Here is a 22,344-nt window from a genome sequence, read left to right as displayed (position 1 = left end):
TGTTGTAACAAGTTCTATGAAGACTAAAAATGGTCTGCATCAGCACCATCTTTCCAGATTCCATACACATGCATTAATATGCAATATTTGTCTTTTTATTTCTGACTTAACTTCACTCCGTACCATAGGCTTTAGGTTCATCCACCTCCTTAGGACTGACTCAAATGCTTTCTTTTTTATAGCTGAGTAATATTCCGTTGTACATATGTACCACAGTATCTGTATCTATTCATCTGTCGATGGGCATCTAGGTTGCTTCCATGTCCTAGCTATTGTACATAGTGCTGCAGTGAACACTGAGGCACACATGTCTTTTTCGATTATGGTCTCTTGCATTGCAGGCAGATTCTTTACATTCTGAGCCACCAGGAAAGCCCCCTTCAATTATGGTTTTCTATTGCAGAAACCAACACAATATTGTAAAGCAACTATCCTCCAATTAAAATTTAAGAATAAAATTTTAAAATGGTCCATATCCAAAAAAAAATATTAAAAAAAAAAAATAAAGGGACACTTGCTTTCCACGCTGGATTTCCTATCACCAGGCTCACCTTTGGGTCTGGGCAAATTCTGCCTGGGCCTCTTGACTGCTCTTGGCCCTGCTGCTCATCTGTTCATCCCCTCATTTAACAAACACACATTGATCCTGATGCTAGGCCAGAGCTGAAAACATAAAAGGTGAGGATGTCCTTGTTCAGCTCAGAGCTGAATGAGAGGGACCCCTCTAGTGACACATAATAATAATCTGATGAGATTCAGCCTGGAGTTCATAGCTAAGAACTTTGGGCTTTATCTTATAGGAGAAACAGTCCCAGTTATCAGGGGAGTGGGAAGGAGGGAGTGACTTGCCTTGTAGAGGGTAGAGGAGCATTGAGCGATAACTTCACAGAGTTGAATCTTAAAGGATGAGTATGATTTTGCCAAACAAGATCTAAACAAACCACCATGCTGTCATTGTCTTAACAATGATAGTCACCATTTATCACAGGCTTTGTCTATGTCAATGCTGAGTCCTTTATTATCCACTGAGCACATCTTATGTCTGATGTAAAACTGCTCAGTTCAGTCCCAGTAAACACCTTGTTGTTGAGTTTGGTGATCACAGAGCTAGAAAAGGGGCTTCCCCAGTGGCTCAGGGGTAAAGAATCAGCCTGCAATGCAGGAGATGTGAGTTCGATCCCTGGGTCAGGAAGATCCCCTGGAAGAGGAAACAGCAACCCATTCCAGTATTCTTACTGGGAAAATCCCATGGACAGAGGAGCCTGGCAAGCTATGGTCCAAGGGGTTGCAAAGAGTTGGACACAACTGAAGTGACTGAGCATACCACATACAACTAGGAAAAGGGAGATCTAGGATTTGAATCCAGTTTTTCCCACTGTACTGTCTCCCCCACCAACTTATTAAGAGGCATGTGTAAGGAGCATGTGTAACAACCCATTGTTTTCTTCAAATCTTTCAATTCAGAGACACACTGAGGCATAGAGAATTGTGATGCCTTTGACAATGAGTAACAATGACTAAACAGGCAAAGTCTAGCTGAACTGGTTAAGCACTGATCTGATTTAGTTTTCCAGTCGTGGTTGCCCTTCCTATGATAAGAATGATCCTGCTGATGATCTGCATAGGCACACCACTAGCCTAGTTACACATGGCAGACATAAGCGAAATGGAAGACTTGAGCCTCTCTCTCTCTTTTTTTTTAAATATTTATTTCTTTAACTGCACGGGTCTTAGTTGTGGCACTCAGGATCTTCAATCTTTGTTGCAGCATGTGAGATCTAGTTCCCTGTCCAGGGACTGAACCTGGGCACCCTGGAGCTCAGTCATAACCACTGGACCACCAGGCAAGTCCCAAAGACACCAGTCTTGTGCTCAACCATCTATGATGCATGCCATTGAGATTCAGACAAACATGGAAAGCAGTTCACAAAATAAGGGCCAAAATAAAGTAAGATTCAGGGCCAGTCATAGGATGGAGGAGCAAGAATTTGACTTCACTCAGCTGCAGAAATTCAGAGAAAAGTAAGACTTGAGGGTTGGCTAGGACCTGGGTATCGCAGAGGAAGGAGGGCCACCAGGCCCTCCAGGCAGCCCTAGTGGGCTGAGAAAGAGGGGAAGAGGGCCTAGACATGGCCTGTGCTCAGTTGTGAGATAGGGCAGGCTGGTATGGCTGGAGCAAAGGCTTAGGCTTGAAAAACCAAGGGATTAAGTAAGATAAATAGGTTGGGGTTGATGATGAAAGACAAGAAAAGAGGCTATGAAATTTGAATTTTGTCTTCATAGACCTCGGCAAGTCATTGCAGACTTCTGAGTCGGGGAGAAGCAGTATAAACAAGCCTGTAAACTATTTTAGCCCAAGGAGGCCCTCTCTTCCTAGAGGATTGGAATCCGGTCTCTTTGAGATGGTCCTCACAGCCCTGGTGAACTCTGAGTCTTTTGCTGGGATGTTTGAATTCGATAGCTGCTCAAGAGCAGTCAGAGAATGGGGTCGTGTGAGAACGGGGCACGGCGTCAGGTCCCACCTCTTATACGCAGACAGCAGTGATGAAGAGTGCCGATGATGGGGATGGACCGGAATTCAGAGGTGGAGGGTTTTGTGCCACATTGCAGAGCAAGCTCCTGGCAGAGCTGGAATCAGCCACCCCAGCAGGAGGTGAGAGGAACCTGGATCTTTGGGGAAATGCCCGAGGGTCCTAGTAGGCAAATCACAGGGCTGCACTATGCAAACACAGGCCCTGGAGGGTCTCCGGACAGAATGGATTCTCTCCAGGCTCTTGGGCCAGTGAGGACAAAGACTCCAGTGTTTCTGCTCGTGGGGCAGATACCAGGGTGGGGCAGCTCCCTAAAGTGGACGGGGGCAGGCCTTTGGTTTGGGTGTCTGGCCAGAATTCCAGAGGCTCAGTCCTCAGCACTGCCCTGTTCATCTGAGAAGTGTAAATCAGACCCGCTGAACAGGCAAAGGTGTTCTCCAGGGAAGCCTGCCATCCATCAGAGGTCAGAGGGCGCCCTGGTTAAATGCCTCAGGGCCCAGAGCTAAAAATCAGGGGCAGGGCCACTGCTTTCCTTGGGGATCTTGTGGGGACAGAGGGACCTTTTCTTCAAGCTGAAGGTCCTGGCTCCTCCTGTCCCTTAAGCATCTGGGCCATTGGGTCACAGGGGCCCATGTCTCCCCATCTGTCTCTCTGTCTCTGTTCCCCTCCGTGCCTATCCAGCTGCCTGTTAATTGGACCCCAGCCCAGCTCCAGGGTCAGGGCAGTGGTATTACAGACTGCCTGCGAGCCTCTAGAGGAGAAGGACTTTGTATGGTGACAAAACAGAGGGAACGAGTTTTCTCTGGAAAGATCTAAAAAGGCACACGCGGGACCCTCCTCGGGCAAGGTGGGCGTGAGCATGGGGGAGGATGGCCTTGCCCTCTGGCCCAGACTGTCTTTCACTTTCCTCGGGCCCTTCTGCCCTATGAGTTGCCCTGTTATGCTCAGAGGAAGAGATGGCAGTGACAGAAAAAGATGACAGGCTCTCTTTCTGCCTTGAAGCTTTCTCCAGGCTGGGGGGAACCAGGCAGTCGTCAGTTCTGGGAAAGGGGAAATCTGTGTGTATTGTAGCCCTGAAGCGGTGCCCTGCATAGGACACATGGGCATCACCAGGGACCGTCCTTCCCCTCTTGGCTATGTATTTATTAGTCCCCCAGTGGGGCTGGGTTGGCGTCTTTTCCCTAAACTGGTGTGATTCCCTCTGTGCTGTGTGAGGGGTGAGGGCAGGGACAGAGGTACAGCTGGAGCAGAAAGACAGAGAAGCAAAGCGCTGCAGCGAGATGCAGAGAGGGAGCTCTGGCCCCTCAGGGCCAGAAAGGGTTGCAATTAGAAGGAGGGGCTGCCGGACACACTGGGCAGGCAGGTCAGCCTCCTTCTGCAACCCTGACTCGGGCCTTGTCCTCTGCCCCTGGCAATGAGGGCTTTGGCAGAGGAGGGGCAGTGGGACCAACAGCCAGCAGCAGCAGCATCCACGCGCGACAAGTTATGCCCTCTGAGATGTGGTGAGCTTCGGTGTGTGTGTGTGCTTCATCTTTGCACGCTCAGGCCCTAATACATGGTAGATTCTCAATGCATGGAGTCTACATTGAAGCAGTTTGCATCTGCCCAGAAGAAGGGAGGAAGCAATAGTTAAAAGTCTACCTAAGACCAGAGCTGTCCTCTGCCAAAATAGGTCTCAGATCCCTGGGACACGAGGCAGAGGAGGCTGACACGAGCTGAGCCCCCAGGAGTGGCCTACCCCGCTACTTAGGACACATCACCTTGCCTCGTCCTTCAGGAAGCCCAGCGTTTCCGTAGCATTTACACTGCAGGCTTCCCTCTGTGCCGGTAAGAAATTCAAGAACAAAGAGAGGTGGGGAGGTTGGAAGAGCGAAATATCCGGAGCCAGAAGACATGCTGTGTGCCGGCTTGTCTTCTTAGGCAAGTCTGATGTTCGACTTTCCTCAGCCTCGATATCCACCTTGATACGATGAGATCAACTACCCAACAGGAAAAAAGGTATTTCGCATAAATTGCAGATGTGATGTAAATACGTGTGACCTTCGGCAAGTCATTATTCTTTCAAATGAATATGCGTTTAGATCTGGCAACTCCACATCTATAAACTTCTCCTAAGACAATAATCAAGTCTGGAGCAAAACTCAGCTGTAAGAATGGGCTTTATGGGACTTCCCTGGCGGTTCAGTGGTTAAGACATTGCCTTCCAATATAGGGGTTGTGAGTTCAATCCCTGGGTCGCAAAGCTGAGATCCCACACACTTCCTTGCCAAAAAAAAACAAAACATAAAACAGGAACAATATTGTAAAATTCAGTGGAGGCTTTAAAAAATAGTCTATTAAAAAAAATAAAGGAATGGGAATTATTTGTTTATAGTAGCAAAATCTGGAAATAATAGACAATTGGTTGGATAATTATAGTACATCTGTAAATGGAACACCACATAGTCACTAAGATCATATGCAAAGGTATTTATGATATGCTGCTAAATATAAACAACTGCTTCCAGAACAAACAATATGTATAGTATGATGCTGTTTTGAAGAAAGAAGGGTTTTACCCTTCATATTAACTGTGATTATTTTTGTATGGTAGGATCACAACTCACTTTAAAATTTCTGGGATTTCCCTGGAGGTCCAGAGGTTAGGAGTTAGTACTTTCACTGCCAGAGGCCAGGTACAATCCCTGGCTCGGAAACTAGATCCCACAAGCTGCAACACACCACCAAAAAAAAAAAAAAAAATTCTCTGTCTTATCTATTTTGTGCAATAAGCATATATTAATTTGTAAAGGTAATAAAAATTGTTACTATATTGAAATGAATGCATGCTCAGTCTCTCAGTTGTGTCTGACTCTTTGCAAGCCCATGGACTATAACCCACCAGGCTCATCTGTCCATGGGATTTTCCAGGCAAGAAATACTGGAGTGGGTTAACATTTCTTTTTCCAGGGGATCTTCCCAACCAAGGGATCCAGTGTGAGTTCCTGCATTGGCAGGTGGATTCTTTACCACTGCCCAACCTGGGAAGCCATTATATTGAAATATTGCCCTCTAAAGATTGTTTAAAGAGTTAAAGAAGATATTACATACCAAAGTACTTTGTAAACTGAACAATTACGTGGATGTAAGACAGGGTCTCTGCCTATGAGGAGCCTCCAGTTTGGAAAGAGATGAAAGACATGTAAAATAACTAGACCATAATACGAAATGTGGCGAGAGCTTTCAGAAGATGACAAGCAGCGTGTTCCTGGGAAACTCAGAGGGAGATACAATGGCGGCTAGCTATAGAGGAAAAAGCCAGAATGTCCACGCTGAACACTCAAGAATCGTGAGAGTCTTTTCAGGTAGAAATGTAGAACTGGGGCACTGAGAACAGCAGGAGGTTGTGGGGCAGCTTGGGGAATGGAAGGTGTTGTGAATGGATGGAGGGTAGGCAGTCTGCAGGTAAAGGGTAGAAGCTGAGCCCAGAAGGCAGAGTGGTTTGCCGTGAGACTGAACACCTGTAGGTGCCTGTGAAGAGGGAGTCACTAAGGATTCTGGAATGGGAGGTAACACAGCTGTGCACCCATCCCGGGCGTGGGTCTGGATGGACGCAGGATGCAACTGGCTGCCTGGGAAGCCTGGAGGTGGCTCACAAGTTGGAGGGACTTGGCCCGCGTGACCAGGAAGGAGGGCCCTTTCTAGGAATGTCCCTGAGAGTGGAAATGCTGCAGGAAGGGGGACCCCTTCCAGGTCCCGAAACTGGGCTCTTGTCTAACACTTGGAAATGAATTGTCTGAGGAGACACGTGTGCTGACAAAGCAAGAGATGTTATTGGGAAAGGGCACCCGGGCAGAGAGCAGGAGGGTAAGGCAACCAGGAGAACAGCTCTGTCACATGGCTTGCAGTTTTGGGTTTTATGGTGGTGGGGTTAATTCCTGGGTTGTCTTTAGCCAATCATTCTAAGTCAAGAATCCTTCCTGGTGGTACATACCTTGTTCAGCCAAGATGAATGCCAGAGAGGATTCTGGGAGGATGAATGCCAGAGAGGATTCTGGGAGGTGGTCAGACATGTGGTGTCTCATTTTGACCTTTCCTGAACTCTTCCAGTTGGTGGAGGCTTATTAGTTCTGTGTTCCTTACCAGGACCTCCTGTCGTAAAACAACTCATGCAAATGGTTACTATGGTGTCTGGCCAGGGTGGGTGGTTTCAATCAGTGTTCTTTCCCTAACAGAAAGGCTGGAGACCATCTTCCGCCTGGACTGGAAAGGGATGGGAAGTGGGGAAGTGAGAGGAGGAGGACATGAGGTGGGGCTTAAGGAGGGAAGACGCGGGCTTGTCCCCCAGTTTTGTTCTCTGAAGTTGGGGGCAGAGGACTGGGAGTCACTCACAGAAGTCACAGTCAAGACCAGTGGAGGAGAAGTGGCCTGGAGTAGAAGTACCTTGGTGCTCATGGCATCCTCGCTGGGCAGTAGCCAAGGGGCCTGAGCCTCCTGCCACTTAGAATGTCTCATATCCGCCATCTCTTTTCTGGAGAAATCTGAGTCCAGGGTGGTGAAGGGGGTTGTTTCAACCCAGATTGTGCTCATGGAAATTCATTAACCACACTGCCTGTTCTTGGAGTTCTTCTCAGCTCATCCCATCTCCCAGCTCCCCTGCTTCCTCGGGCCTGCAGCTGGGAATTCATGCACCCTTCAGGATCCAGGATGCTGTGCTTCTGCCATCCTCACCTCCCAGCAGTGCATGTAGGCCAAACACACACACACACACACACGCACGCACAACTCCCAGGAAGTAAGTAGGCAAGTCTTGTTCAGGCAAATGTCTGAATTCCCAGTTCCCAGGGCAGCTCCAAGCCCAGCCGCTGTTTAGCTCCTCCTGTTGTCATGTCACTAGTTAATTACATTCTTTACTAAGGTGCAAATGTGTTTTTACAGGGAGACTAAGATGGTGTTAACTAGGAAGGAATTATCAATGTTAAAGACACACTTACCTCTGGTTGCAGGGTTGGGGCTCTTGGCTGGAGGTGGTCCCTGAGGCTGCCCTGAAAACAAAGCTCAGGTATAGCAGCCCCCCTCCTAAACACCCCCATCCCACGACCCCCTGTCATCCTTGCCCCAAGCGCAGCCTCAACTGGAGTCAAATTAGAAACTCGATCCACAAGGAGAAATTGATGTGTTTGGGAAGTGTCAGGCCAAGCCTTATACCAATGCTGACCACCAAACTCATTTTTGAACATTTTGGTCCATTTCAAATGTTGAGAAACAAAATCCATTTTAATCTAATTATTTAGAAAAGGCAGAGGAAACAGAGATCAGTTTGCCAACATCCATTGGATCACAGAAAAAGCAACAGAGTTCCAGACAGATATTTACTTCTGCTTTATTGACTATGCCAAAGTCTTTGACTGAGTGAATCACAACAAACTGGAAAATTCTTAAAGAGATGGGAATACCAGACCATTTTACTTGCCTCCTGAGAAATATGTATGTAGGTCAAAAAACCACAGTTAGAACCAGACATAGAACAAGAGACTGGTTCCAAATTGGGAAAGGAGTATGTCAAGGCTGTATATTGTCACCCTGCTTATTTAACTTATATGCAGAGTACATCATGCGAAATGCCAGGCTGGATGAAACACAAGCTGGAATCAAGACTGCCGAGAGAAATATCAATAACCTCAGATATGCAGATGATACCACCCTTATGGCAGAAAGTGAAGAGGAACTGAAGAGCCTCTTGATGAAAGTTAAAAAGGAGAGTGAAAAAGCTGGCTTAAAACTCAGCATTCAAAAAAACTAAGATCATGGCATCTGGTCCCATCATTTCATGGGAAATAGATGGGGAAACAGTGACAGACTTTATTTTCTTGGGCTCCAAAATCACCACAGATGGTGACTGCAGCCATGAAATCAAAAGACCCTTGCTCCTTGGAAGAAAAACTATGACCAACCTAGACAGCACATTAAAAAGCAGAGACATTACTTTGCTGACAAAGGTCCATCTAGTCAAAGCTATGGTTTCTCTAGTAGTCACATACGGATGTGAGACTTGGACCATAAAGAAAGCTGAGTGCTGAATAATTGATGCTTTTGAACTGTGGTGTTGGAGAAGACTCTTGAGAGCCCCTTGGACTGCAAGGAGATCCAACCAGTCAATCCTAAAGGGAATCAGTCCTGAATATTCATTGAAAGGACAGATGCTGAAGCCGAAGCTTCAATACTTTGGCCACCTGATGCAAATAACTGACTCATTGGAAAAGACCCTGATGCTGGGAAAGATTGAGGGCAGGGGGAGAAGGGGACAACAGAGGATGGGATGATTGGATGGCATCACTGACTTAATGGACATGAGTTTGAGCAAGCTCCAGGAGTTGGACAGGCGATAGACAGGGAGGCCTGGCGTGCTGCAGTCCATGGGGTCACAAAGAGTCGGACATGACTGAGCGACTGAACTGAACTGAATCTAATTATGGTCTTCCCTGGTGGCTCAGATGGTAAAGAGTCCTTCTACAATGCAGGAGACCCTGGGTCAGGAGGATCCCCTGGAGGAGTGCATGGCAACCCACTCCCATATCCTTGCCTAGAGAATTCCATGGACAGAGAAGCCTGGTGGGCTACAGTCCATAGGGTCACATGGAAAAGACTCTGATGCTGGGAAAGATTGAGGGCAGGAGGAGAAGGGGGAAGCACAGGATGAGATGGTTGGATGGCATCACCGACTCAACGGACATGAGTTTGAGCAAACTCTGGGAAATGGTGAAGGACAGGCAAGTCTGGCATGCTGCCGTCCATGGGGTCGCAAAGAGCTGGACACTACTGAGTGACTGAACACCAACAAATCTAATAATAAATAAATAAGTCATGCAGCTGAAGCCCCCTTTAGGTCAAGGCTGTTCTTCACTGCTTTGGGTCCTTTGCCCTCCAGACTCTTCCTTCCTGCTGCCGACCAGTGCCCTCCTCCCACCCACCAGTGTTCAGACCCCCAGATGAAGCCTGTCTGCTGGGAAAGTGTCTGAAACTCCTGCACACATCTGAGCAGGTGGCAACTGCCACTCTTTCTCTGAGTTCCCTACAGTTTAAAGCAAGAAACCGGCTGTGCTTCCCCAGGCTTCACAAATCACTCAGTGACCTGACCACACTTGGGGCAGAGGGGCTGTCTGGTTCCAGGAGACCAGATGGGCAACCACAGGCCATTTCCTGCCGAGAGAAGGGCTGGGCTCTAACACGGCTCGGTGGGTCTGAACACCCAACGAGGAGAGGGGCTTGAATGATCGTGTAGTAGGAGGTCTGCAGAGCACACAGAGTGTATCCTTCACCACCAGCCTGGGAGGAGGGGGAACAGAGTGGGGTCCCCCTTTATCCCTGCACCTCTAGCCTTCCCTTCTGAGTGCTGCTCTTCCCTTTCTCACAGGTGCGCTGGTTCTGGTCAACAGGAAGGATTGCTGGCCCAGCTGGAAGTGAGGAGAGGACTGAGTGCCCTGAGGGCCATCCTAGAGGCTGCCGGGATCACCGAACAGTAAGAAACGTTCTCCATCCTTCAACCCGTGGTTAAACCCTCCAGGCTTCCCTGAAGACTCAGATGGTAAAGAATCCGACTGCAATGCAGGACACCCAGGTTTAATCCCTGGGTTGGGAAGATCCCCTGGAGAAGGGAATGGCAGCCCACTCCAGTATTCTTGCTTGGAGAATCCCATGGATGGAGGAGTCTGATGGGCTACGGACCATGGACTAGCAAAGAATTAGACACAACTGAGTGACTAGTACTTAGCAAACCCTCCAGGCAGATTGTCTTTTCTTCTGACAACCTTGAGAAGCAGCCCATAACGTTAGCTGACACTTACTGCACATGACCTCAGAACACGCAAACCCGTTCTGTTTCTCCTTGGCCCCTGGAGGATGGGGTGAGAGCTATGCCTAGTCCCTGCCTACCTCTATTTCGCTCTGCATATTCCATGAACAAGAAACTCTTGTTGCTGTGTAGGGATGGGCTGTTGCTCACACCCATGACGGTAATACTTGTCCAGCCCTCTGGAGCAAGCCTTGTCTCCAGGAGTGTTTGTGAAAAACTCAGTTCCTGGACCTCACACCAGAGATCCCAAATTGTGAGTCTAGGTTTAGACTGAGAATCTGCACCCTGCCCCCAGTGTTTCTGATGAACACAGAGGAAACTGCATCGAAGATGTGTGTGATGAACTATGAGAACTAGTTCCTTAGAGAGTATAAAGCAGAGAATCTCCCTTAATCCTCTTATCAGATAGGGTTCTTAAAATCGCCTTAAGTAACCTGATGATCTCACAGACCTAAGTAGCAGTGTAGGCAGGGGTTTAGAAATCCAGTTATCCAAAACAAGTCTTTTTTCTTTCCAGTATGCCATGATAAGGGCTGGATCTGTTATGGTGAGATGGGCTCCACCCCCTCCCCACCCCAAATCTACAGGACCCTGCTGGGGTGTTTGTAAGTTTCCCTGATGTGTTAGGGCCACCATGATCTTCTAGTTTCCCAGTCTTTGTGACCCAATATGTGCTCAGTACTCAGTCATGTCAAACTCTTTGCAACCCCATGGACTGTGGCCCGCCAGGCTCCTCTGTCCATAGGATTTCTCAGGCAAGAATACTGGAATGGGTTGCCATTTCCTTCTTCAGAGGATCTTCCTGACCCAGGGATTGAATCCCCGTCTCTTGAGTCTCCTGCATTGGCAGGCAGATTCTTTACTAGTCCCACCTGGGATCCAGTCTTTGTTTGGGGGGCAGTAATCATTGCCAGATTCCTCATAAAACCTTGTTTCCCTCAAGAGAAGAAGAAGGAGAGAGGCAGGTAATTAGAAATGTCATGTATATTGAAGAGGACCACACACACACACACACACACACACACACACACACACACACACACTGACCACTGAACCATCTTGCCAAGGGAGCTCCAGTCTGTTCTGTGTTCTGGGACTCAATACAGTTGACACCGTTGCTTGGGTGGGTGTAGTCGGCAAGGACAATTTTTGCAGCTAATGCTGGAAGTGTGGCAATCAGGGAGCCGCCAGCTGTCTCACTTAAATTCTTAGCTCTCTCGCTCTCTTTTTTTAAAATCATTTTGCTTACATAATCCACCCCCTTTTTATTTTCTAATTCTCTCCTTGCAAAGCTGGCACCAGAGGGGAAGGGCTGGGGTGGAGGGGGTAGCAATTACACATCAGTTTGGGGAGCATTTACATTTTGCAATTACAATTTAAAAATAAGCCTCGTTAATGATCTCCACGTGTCAACGACAACCCCTAACTGACATACATTCTCTTGTGGGCCTGCCTGCCTGCCTCCTGCTGAAGTCAGAGGCTCCATGGGGGCGGAGGCGCCTGGGAAGACGTGGGGGAGCCGACAGCATCTGGGGGTGGGATCAAGGGCAATGAGGTGCCCTGGCGGTTGGAGGAGGGCAGGTATGGAGCTAAGCACTAAAAACCAAGGGTCCAGGCTTCCAGCTTCTCTTCTCCACTCTGTGTTCATGCTCCATCCCAGTGCACCTCCTTCCAGACATCTCAGAAGCATTGCAGGGCTCGGGGCTGGGAGAAAGGGAACCACAACTCCTGTTCTCCTCCGAGGTGGGAATTTTCAGGGTCCTACTGGGCCAGTTGAGCCAGCCATTATGCCTGGGTGTTCATGGATTGGGCAGGGGGCCTGAGTCCATACACAGGATTCAGGAGGTGAGAAGGGTTAGTTTATCCCAGTTTGGGAAAGACACTCCTCCTAGCAATGAGTGACCACACATTGATTGATGCCCTCTGATTCCTTGAGCAGGGACTTTGGATCAAAGCAGCCCAGCTTCAGATTCCAGCTCTGTCATTTGCTGGCTGCGGGATTTGGGGCAAGTTACATGACTTAGGTTTTCTAACTATCACTGTCTTGATGGACTGGGACAACCGCGCTTACCTTGCAGGGCTTGTGTGAGGATGAAATGCCGGAACTACTGTAGGGCACCTCATGCACATCTGGCACACGATGGATGCTCCCAGCCCTTCCCCAATGTGTCCCCTCCTGCCCAGATTGAAGCTGCTTCTTTCCAGCTTCTGTGGACACTAAGGAAGTGTGTTCCTGTCTGATTTCCCCTGGTCTTCCCCAAAGTCAAGCCACCTTCTCCATGAGCAGCTCCTGAAGTGGACCCCAGCCCCACACACCACACCCCCCACCGTCTCCCTATGGGCTCCTCTGCAGGGCCCTGGCATCAGGCTGCTACTCCAGCTTCAGCATCTCTTGGCTTCTTTCCTGCCTCTGGTTGATAACAAGCCCAACTCCCCCTCTTCTGGGCACTAATTCAATACAGTGACCTTCCATCACGCCCCACGTATGTTCTTTATCTGTGAATGTGAAACGCGGATGGGAGCTCTGTGAGATGCCTTTTAGCCTCGGCATCTGTAATTCTCAGATTTCCCTTCCCGACTTGATTTCCCCCTGGCCAGTTACTTGTGCGTGAAGCTTTCATCTCCTGAGCGGCTTCATCCAGGTCCATCTTTGAACTTACTACTTGTAGTCAAGAACTTGCATTTGTGACTTGAAACATACATAAAACAGCTCTCCCCTAGCATAGAAAGAGATCTGCATCTTGCAGAATTCTGAGCGAGGGAGATGTTCCAGAAGCAGAAGCCGGTGGGGTAGAGCAGAGGCATGGAGAGGGGCTGCAGAGGTGGGGTTGCTTGAGGACACAGACTGTGTCTTATCGGTTTGGGTGTTTAATTGAACACAGTGAGATTTAAGTTTCAAATGCTGTTCTAAAAACTTGCTTTAAACTAGGCTATATAATGGAGAGTTTTCCAGGTCAAGATAAATCGATTCAGTCTATTGTTTTTGATTGCTGCATAGTATTCTAAAAAGCCTCCCTTCTTTCCCCCACCTCTGCCCACTAGTTCACCATCCAGTCAACCCCAAGAAACGGTTTCTGATTTAGCTGATTTTGTGGCCACTTATTGGGCTTCCCAGGTGGCTCCGTCATAAAGAATCTACCTGTAATGCGGGAGACACAGGTTCAATTCCTGGGTCGGGAAGATCCCCTAGAGGAAGAAATGGCAACCCACTCCGGTTATTCTTGCTTGGAGAATCCCATGGACAGAGGAGCCTGGCGGGCTACAGTCATAAGGTCACAAAGAGTCACATAACTGAGCATGTACGCACGTGGTTGCTTATTATGTCATACAATATGTGTCAGTCTCTCTCTTTTTTAAGATATTGTATTTATTTATTTATTTGTTTGGCCTCTCTGGGCAGCATGGGAATCTTACTTCCCCGACCAGGGATTGAACACATGCCTCCTACAGTGGAAACTTGGAGTCTTACCCACTGGACCACCAGGAAATTTCCTCAGTCCCTCTTGTTAATGTATGTGTTTATTTATGAACGATCTGCTGTGGAAGTTGGGGAAACGAGCACACATTCTTCTCCTTCCAATTTATATTAGTTTGATCAAACTATATTTGCTATCTATTTTTAGTTGATAGTATTATATATAATACGGAATATATATATTACAGAGTGCACAGTGTTATACTATTTAGTATAGTTTATGTGCTAACTTTATAAGATTTAGAAGATTTTTATTCTGTTAAATAACTGTGGTTACCTCCGCATGTTGACTATAGGTTGGTAGTGAAGTGAAAGTCGCTCAGTCGTGTCCGACTCTTTGTGACCCTATGGACTATACAGTCCATGGAATTCTCCAGGCCAGAATACTGGAGTGGGTAGCCTTTCTCTTCTCCAGGGGATCTTCCCAACTCAGAGAGCGAACCCAGGTCTCCTGCATTGTGGGCGGATTCTTTACAAGCTGAGCCACAAGGGAAGCCCAAGAATATTGGAGTGGGTAACCATTCCCTTCTCCAGGGGATCTTCCCGACCCAGGAATAGAACCAGGGTCTCCTGCAGTGCAGGCAGATTCTTTATCAACTGAGCTATCAGGGAAGCCCCAAAGTGAAAGTGAAAGTTACTCAGTCTTGTCGTCTCTTTGCGACCCCATAGACTATACAGTCCATTGAATTTTCCAGGCCTTGTCTATAGGTTGATAACAAGGTGGAAATGTTATTCAGCCACAGGACTTACTCTTGGGATTTGACCCCAGGAAAAGGAATGGAACACTGTCCTCAACACCCGGCTACTGCCTAGAGTCTCCTGAGCCCCAGGGTTGATGCCCACCCCTCCGTCCTTCCAGCTGCCTTCCTCCCGTTGGGCTGCAGCTCTGTTTTGTTTTCCATTGTCTTCTTCCTCCAGCCTCCTTGTTTTTTGAATTATCACCTCTAGTTATTTTTATATTGATGGGAAGGGAGTAAATTGAGTCCTCATGTACCCAAAACAGACTTGATCTTCTCTTTGAACCTGACTGACAGAACTCAGAGCAAGTCCCACGTTCCACAGCATTTTCTCGTAGGTCCTGAAGGTGCTGCTTCACTCTCTTATTTCCAGTCTGGCAGTAAGAATCCACTTTTAGATTTCTTTTCTTTTTAAAGTTCTGAATTTCTACCACTGTGTGCTGAGGCTTGAGATTTGGTTTGCTCCTTTTTTATTTCTCTTACTCAGCCCTCGGGATCCCTTGAAATCTGAAGTCATCTATCTTGCTTCATCTCGTATCTTTATTTATTCCACTCGTCCCTGTTTTCTCCTTCTGGGACGTCCAAGGCCTTTTACAGAGCCTGGCACATGGCAGGTGCTCAGTAAATGACTGTTGGTTTCCGGGTAGGAGCCCCGCTCAACTTGGCTGTGGCCTCGGACGGGATTTTCTCCTCTGTACCTCTCCTCTAGGCAGCACTCAGACCCACCACGGCTCTGCCAGCCCTCCGGCAAACTGCTCTGAACAGACTTCTTTGGACCCTTGCGTCCAACGCTGCTTCTGGGCTTGAGGAAGAAGCTAAGAGTAAGGAGTGAGGACAACGGTCAGCTCAAGCCAGGGCAGCCATAGTGGCCAGCCCCCAGCGACAGACACGTCTCTGAAACCTCAGATCTCATCAGCATCCCCTGAACATTGATCCTGTTTGGGACCGCTCTCCTTGACCTTCCTGATCATTCTTACATGGGCCTCCTCTCTTCATCTCCCTCTGCCCACCCTGCCCCCTACTCCTCAGACTATCTCAGCTCATATGCATACACTGCTCCTGTTCGTGAAATAATCCCTGACCACAGCAAGGGCCTCATTAGGTGAGATCCTTTTTTACACTTTTATGAATCCCAGAACAAAGAAACAACAGACTTCTCTTCCCAGGGCTGCAGAGCAGATGCTCTAACCTGAGACAGCCAGGCCCTAAAAAGGAGATCAGAGAGGCTTGTGGATAGCAGGGATCTTGCCCAGCCTGAGGCGATCTGTGCCCTTGGGGAGGCATTGTGGCTGAGAATTCCCACTTTTTCCTCCTCCCTTCCCCACAGATGGGCTCTGGGAGCAGACACCTCACACTCCTCTCTCCTGCCCTGCCCAGGCCACTCTGCTCTGGATAGAATCTCTACACTGGGAGTTGACATGCTTCACTCCTTCTCCCTGAACGGGCCAGACCCTGGAACACCCAGGTCAACAAGCGCTCAGATCCCAAAAGATCATTCTCTGTTCTAATCGAAGTATCCTAATTGGTCCCCCAGGTCCAGAGTCCACTGTGTGAATTTGTCTCCACGTCCCCGCCTCCCCGCCCTGAACTTGCCCTCCATGGGGTCTGTCTTAACTGACACAAGTAGAAGCACTTGAACTTCGAGTCCACAAAGTTTCTCTAATGAAGGCAGGATTTCTTTCCACCGAGACCACAATGATAGGAAATGAGTCGTCCCTGCAAAGGGCAGCATTTGAGGCAAGTTATAATTTTCGGACAAGTGGCTAGCATTCAAAGACACCCGCTGCTAATATGGAACACTTCTTGGTTGAGTGCGGTAGAAAGGGCCAGCATATGACTCAAGTTTTCCCTGTTAGAAACCCGAGAACTACTGACCCCTTTTCAAAGCTGGAGGTTGAAGGGATGGAGCTTGGCAGGGGCCAGGGGGACGCAGAACAGAGCTCTAGCCCCCTGCACTTTTGTTTAATTGCTTCCTGCTTTGGAGGCTATGGGTAATAATCCCGTTGCTGGCCAGCAAAGATGTCTTTGCTGGTCACCCCTTCAGAAGCTGCCTGAAACCTCTCTGGGCTGAGAGAAGAAGGAGGCAGTTCTGAAAGGAAGGTTTGCGGGGAAGGGGCTTTTGCAAGGGCGTAAAGTTAGGACTCAGGGAGCTATGTCAAGGGATGCTCCCTGAGCATGGGGTGCCCCTAACCTGAATAAAAGCCAGTCCTGTTTCATCAGACAGGCTTTCCGCAGATAGAGCCAGGTGCCTCTTAGCCTGTGAGTCACGGCATATTTCCCTCCAGAACAGGGACTTCTTTGCAGCTGTGGGTGGTCCTTGGAAAACCATGGGTGGGGCGGAGAAAGAAGGCCAAGCAGAGAGACTTCACAGGGAGCAAGTAGACTTCAGACCCCCTCCCTCCCCACCCCGCCCGGGCCGCAGCCCAGAAGGGAGACATTGCCAGCATCCCCGCCGACATGAGTCGGATCCCGGCCCCGAGCTGCCTGCGTGGTGAGGGGTCAGGGGGCAGGCAGCCCCTGCCCCCGCCTGGCACCAGTTCCCAGGGTTCTGAGCCCACGGCTGAGACACGTGATCGCCTGTTACGTGCCGTCTTCAACCATGTATTCCGTCATTTCATAGTCGTTCTCAAATCTTGTTCTTTCCCTTCATAATTGAACCCACAGTCCAGTGAGTCCCCGACGGAGGCTCAGACCTGCCTCTCTCAGCGCTCATGGAAGCATCTCTGTCTTGGTTGCATCGTGTTTGTGAGGCCCCGACTTCTCATGGGTGTTAGCAGCATTTTGTTTCCTGTCTTCCACTCATTTTTATACAATAATAAGAGCAAATGCAATACAGATTTTAAATGAATTTGCACACACCCTGCTGTCCAGAGAAGACAGGACTGACAGAGATGAACAGTTGCTGTTTAAGAGGCCTCACCATCCACAGGCATAAAGTATGTGCCCGTTAGTGAGGTGCAAAAGCTCAAATTTGGCAGACGGGTGACATTTAGGTGTGTTGCTACAATGTGACCCTTTGACCTTCAGGGCATGTGGAAGTTAGGAACCACCTGTGTTGGGTGTCCTGACTCCAGATGGTAGCTTCTGCACAGTCAGCTTTGTCTTTCTCCTGTTCCATTTCCAGGGCTCCGCTGGTGTTCCCCGCCTCCACCCCAGACTTCTAGGTTAAACGTCCAGACTCTGAAATCAGGCCTTGTGTCACATTTGAGAACTCTCTCCACCACTCCAAACCTCAGTGTTCACATCCTTGAAAGGGGACAACTATCACAGCTGTACCTTACGGTTGCTGGGAACAATAAATAGGGTTCTCTGTGACAGTGGCTTAGCATAATGCCTGGTGCATGGCAAGGGCTCAGTGAGTTGAAGTTGTTAATAATTCTGGATTATCATCTCACTCCAGGGCAAAACTGGCTCCAGGGAAACAAACTTATTCTCACTAAGGTGTAAATGACTGCTGGGACTTAAAGATTTATCCTTTCTTCAAGTCCTAGTATCTAATATCCTTAGATTTATTGGTCTGTTTGACATTTCAACAATAAACCAAAGGAAGTTTTATGTCTGTCCAGGCTCTGTAAGGAGGTTGTTATTATTGTTTAGTCACTCAGTCGTATCCAATTCTTTTTCAACCCCATGAACTGTAGCCCACCAGGCTTCTCTGTCCTTGGGATTTCCCAGGCAGGAATTCTGGAGTTGTTGCCATTCTCTTCTCCAAGGGATATCTTCCTGACCCAGGGATCGAACCTGTGTCTCCTGCATTGGCAGGCGTATTCTTTACCACTAAGCCATCTGGGAAGCCCTCCATAAGGAGGTAGACCTTGTAAAATCACATTGCACAGACCTTTTTCCCCAGAAGGAAAAGGAAGGCAAGGCCATGATCTTGTCTGCTGGGAACATAGAGGTCAATGGGCGAGATGAGACCCAAGTGGGAAGCAGGCTTTCCAGGACATAGAAACACACGTAGCGCTAAATCCTGCTGCATGCCCTCCCTCTGCCTGACGGCAGGGCTCCAGCTGAGAGGATGGTCCTGGAGTAGAAAGTGAAGAAAGGCTTCGTGGAAGAGAAGGCTTTGAGCAAAGTTTTGATGCAGGCAGAGGTGTGGTCGTGTAACACAGAGGACCTTGCCAGCAGAGAAGCACCGCAGAGGCACTATTTCTCGGGAGGTAGATGGGGCTTGTCTGATAGCTGGGGCTTGGATGCTGAAACCCAGGGGTGACTGCCCGGCATCACCCCCTTTCACATGGAAGATGCCATCCTCCCTTCCCTTACCCCCCAGGGCTGCCTTTCTGACAGATCAGGAACACAGAGCCAGTGTACCTGCTCTAGTTCCAAACAGCCGTGAGGACCAAGGCACCCGGCTGGTGCCCTTTCCTCCCACAAGCTGACCACATTGCTGTGGACTCTACGGGGTCCCCCTGTCTTTTCTCACGGGCTCACCGAGGTCCCAGAGTGAGGACAGCTATGGGCTGAGTCAGGAAGTGTCGGGGATGAGTGGCTTTTCAATGATAAACTGAGCCCAAAGGACTACTTGCTTTCATAGCCCTGATTCTTGACCCCCTTTTTTTCCCCCTCTGGAGGAAGTTTTTAAAAATGAAATCAGATATTATCCAGCCAGATAATGTAGTGCAGTCCTTCTCAGAGAGAAAGGTGGCCTGGCTGACCCTCTTAGCATCCTCTGCTTCCAGGAGAATCTGAGAGCGTCTCAGGTGCCATGCCCGATAGGTGCCTGGGTCCCTTAGTTCTGGGAACTCCGCTAACCAGACCTCTCCCTGCACCTCCATCCCAGCCCCTCACTTCTATTCTTCTTCCTGGCTCCCAGGGAGGGCTGGCCTCCCGGGTGACTGCCTCTGAGAAGGCAGTTGACTGATAGGAGGAAGCAGGCAGGTAGGACAGCAGAAACGCTCCTTCCATCTGGGGTCCCCAGCGTCTGAGCTGTTTGTCTGTCTCTGCTGAGTCGCAAGCCTCAGGGGCCCAGCCCGTGTTGTTTTCTCAGCTCAGTTCCTGAGCGGTGGCTGCTGTCAGCTCTCAACAAATAATAATAAACCTGGGATTCGGGTTTGTCGAGGGGGATTTCAGTCCCTGGGTTCATTTTTAGATTTGTTTCTCTCTGTATATGTGTGCAGACCAGGAGCACATGATGGGGTCCCGGGGGAGCTGGCCGGGGCTCCCAGCTGCCCTGGCAATCCACCCTGGCTGCTCCCATGGAAGAGCTGCAGGGCCCTCCTCTGCCCCAGACCCCTAGGACTGCCTGCACATTTGAGAGAGAAGAAAAATAATTGAATGAAAGGCCTCAAGCTCTCTCCTGTCTCCGTTCCTCCCCACCTCTCCCACTCATGCTGTTTGGATAGAGATGAAGAGGGCTGGAGATGAAAAAGAGAGGGCGGACTCCCATCTCTAGGCTCCAGAGTTGCCCAAGGGATGGGCGGGACCCTGGTTACGGGCCTGGGGAGAGGCTTCGTGCCTGGAACCAGCGATGGCCTCCTCCAACCCCCTTTCCTGGGATGCAGAGACAGGGCAGAAGAGAAAGAGAAACTATGTTCTAAGTCAAGTATCACTGGCAAAAGCAGGACCCAGCTGTGGGTGAAATTTAGGACCAGACCAATGGGGCCTCTGGGGCAGAGCAGCACTTGCTTGAAGGCAGATTGGAGATGACCCTTGGAGGTCATTGGTGCCAACCCCCTGCCTTCCAGCAGGAGAAAGTACATACCACTTCTCTGTAAGAAGAATGCAGGGCTGTGCTTACCCTTATAGCTAGCATGCTCCCCCCTCCCCTGCCACCCCCTTTCTGCTTTTTTGTTTTATTTTGTTAAAGGAACCAAAGGGGGGGAAAATCACCAAGTTGTAAAGTGCTTAAAGAGGAGATGAGAATCTTCATCAAAATGCTAAAAGCTGGAGGGGGAGAGTAATGTGAAGACTCTCGCCTGCTATTTATGGGATTGATTCTCAGATCAAGAAGAAGCAAGCAGTTGGATGAAAGGAATTATTGTTAAGCTCCTCGGTAGGAAGATCTAATGGACAATTGCCGCTATCAGGGGGAATTAAATTGCTGTTTCAGTTTGTAAAATATATCAGCGGCTTTTTGAAGCCAGAAAAGGTGTGACAGCCAAGGCAGGGAGGAAAACGGGGGACTGTCACTTCCTGGTCCCTGTGTGTGAAGAAGGAGCAGACAGGAGAGATGCTGGGGCCACAGTAAAGGCTGCTCTCCTAACTCTGACCCGGGTCCATTTTTTTTTGAAACCAAGTTGAACAGTAAAAGGGAACCGGGTACATAAAGGAAAGAAAGCTACAGCCCTAACTCTGGGTGCTGAGGTGCCAGGAGCCCCCGTGAGTCAGAGGCAGTGGGGCAGGATGGGTCTCCTCCCCTGGAAAGCCGATCAGGGGTGAGGAGAGCCACTGACCTGGGTCAGAGATTCCCAGCATCCCTGCAACACCCAGGGAATGTCACAAGCCCCGCCAACACCCCCCTTACCCCAGCACACACACACTACACTGTGGGCACAGAGGAGTCCAGAGTGGATTATAAGCCCCTTCCTCCCAGAACTGGGTCTCGCAGCAAGCTGTAGCCCATCCCCAGACTGGGGTCCGTGAGCACAGAAATGACTCCTAGACCCGGCCCCAGAGGAGACATATTGTTATTCCAGCACAAAGAATGAAATGGCCTTGGAGTGGGGAGAGGGGAGGAGGGGGAGGCTCCTGGAGGGAGGACCACAGGCCACGGAGAGGACCTCGCTGCTGGGACAGTCCACAGATGGTTCCGACCTCTTCCAGAGACCAAAGGGAGGTTACGGGCTGAAGGAGGAGAGAGAGGTAGAGAGAGGGAGATTCCCCATCTCCCAAGGAGTCTGAAACTGGCCAGGCTGGTCAAACTCAGGCTGGACCCACTGGCTCCTCTGTTCCTTGGAAACCAGCACCGTCACAAGAAGTCATGACCGGGCTCCACCTCCCAAGTGGGCTGCCCAGAGAGGTGGCGAAGGGCAGTCAGAGCAGAGGGCTGTGGGTGACCATGAGGGCCGGAGCTGCCTGCTGTCTTGGCTGTCACCTTTGCTGTAGAGAATCATTCCCCACTGAGAGTTCCAAGCAGGAACCAGAGGGGTGCCAGGGAGGTCGCCCTTCTGGCTGAGACGTTCTGCCAGGACTTGAGCTCTGTGCTGGGAGCAGTGACCCCCCTGGGACCCCGGTGATGGGGGAGGTGTGACCTCTCGGCCAGCCTTCAGCTCAGTGAGTGAGCCTGGGGAGTCTGATCCTGAATGTGAATCCTAATACTTCCTCCAGTGCAGACTCGATTACTCTTCTGGCTCCCATGCTGATCCTGGCCTCATTACATTGAGAGGATTCTATCTGCCCCTAGGACCCTAAAGTCAGAAAGATGGGGGGGGGGAGTGGGGAACAACAGTCACTAGGCCACAGCATTCCTGTCACCCCAGGCCCTGAGGTTCCGCCTGGCTCCCTAGCACCTGGGTTGAACGGCAAGCCCAGATCCAGCGCTTGCTGTGCTGGTCGGGGGGTCGGGGGGCTCTTGGGGGCTGGCCCTTGCCCTTTATTCTACAAGGACCCTTCACCTCTCTGAAACACCTCCATCAGACCTGCTTACACTTTGAAGCTTCCCACCCATGGGTGTGTCCTCTCTCTCACCTCCATCCTTCCTACCATCTATCCCCACACTGGCCTAAGCCTTGTCACCCCGGTGCTGACTCCAAGCACCAAGGATCGGGGACCATCCAGTTCCTCTAGGCACTCAGCTTTCCACTTGCGGTTTCTAACCCTTACTGGGTT

General features: G+C 49.7%; 1 protein-coding gene across 4 annotated transcripts in view; it reads left to right on the top strand.

Annotated features, from left to right (window-relative positions):
• PKNOX2 (PBX/knotted 1 homeobox 2) overlaps positions 1 to 22,344 on the top strand; it is a 298,614-nt gene that overhangs the window by 184,204 nt on the left and 92,066 nt on the right. For all 4 annotated transcript variants that reach the window (XM_027532932.1, XM_027532934.1, XM_027532931.1 and 1 more), the window contains one exon: positions 9,925 to 10,029. The gene's annotated coding sequence lies outside the window, so the exon portion shown is untranslated. The remainder of the gene's footprint in view (positions 1 to 9,924; positions 10,030 to 22,344) is intronic.

This window comes from Bos indicus x Bos taurus, chromosome 29, assembly GCF_003369695.1.
Source record: "Bos indicus x Bos taurus breed Angus x Brahman F1 hybrid chromosome 29, Bos_hybrid_MaternalHap_v2.0, whole genome shotgun sequence".
NCBI classification, from domain to species: domain Eukaryota; kingdom Metazoa; phylum Chordata; class Mammalia; order Artiodactyla; family Bovidae; genus Bos; species Bos indicus x Bos taurus.
The sequence above is the reverse complement of the archived record's forward strand: the minus strand, read 5'-3'. Positions and strand labels throughout refer to the sequence as shown.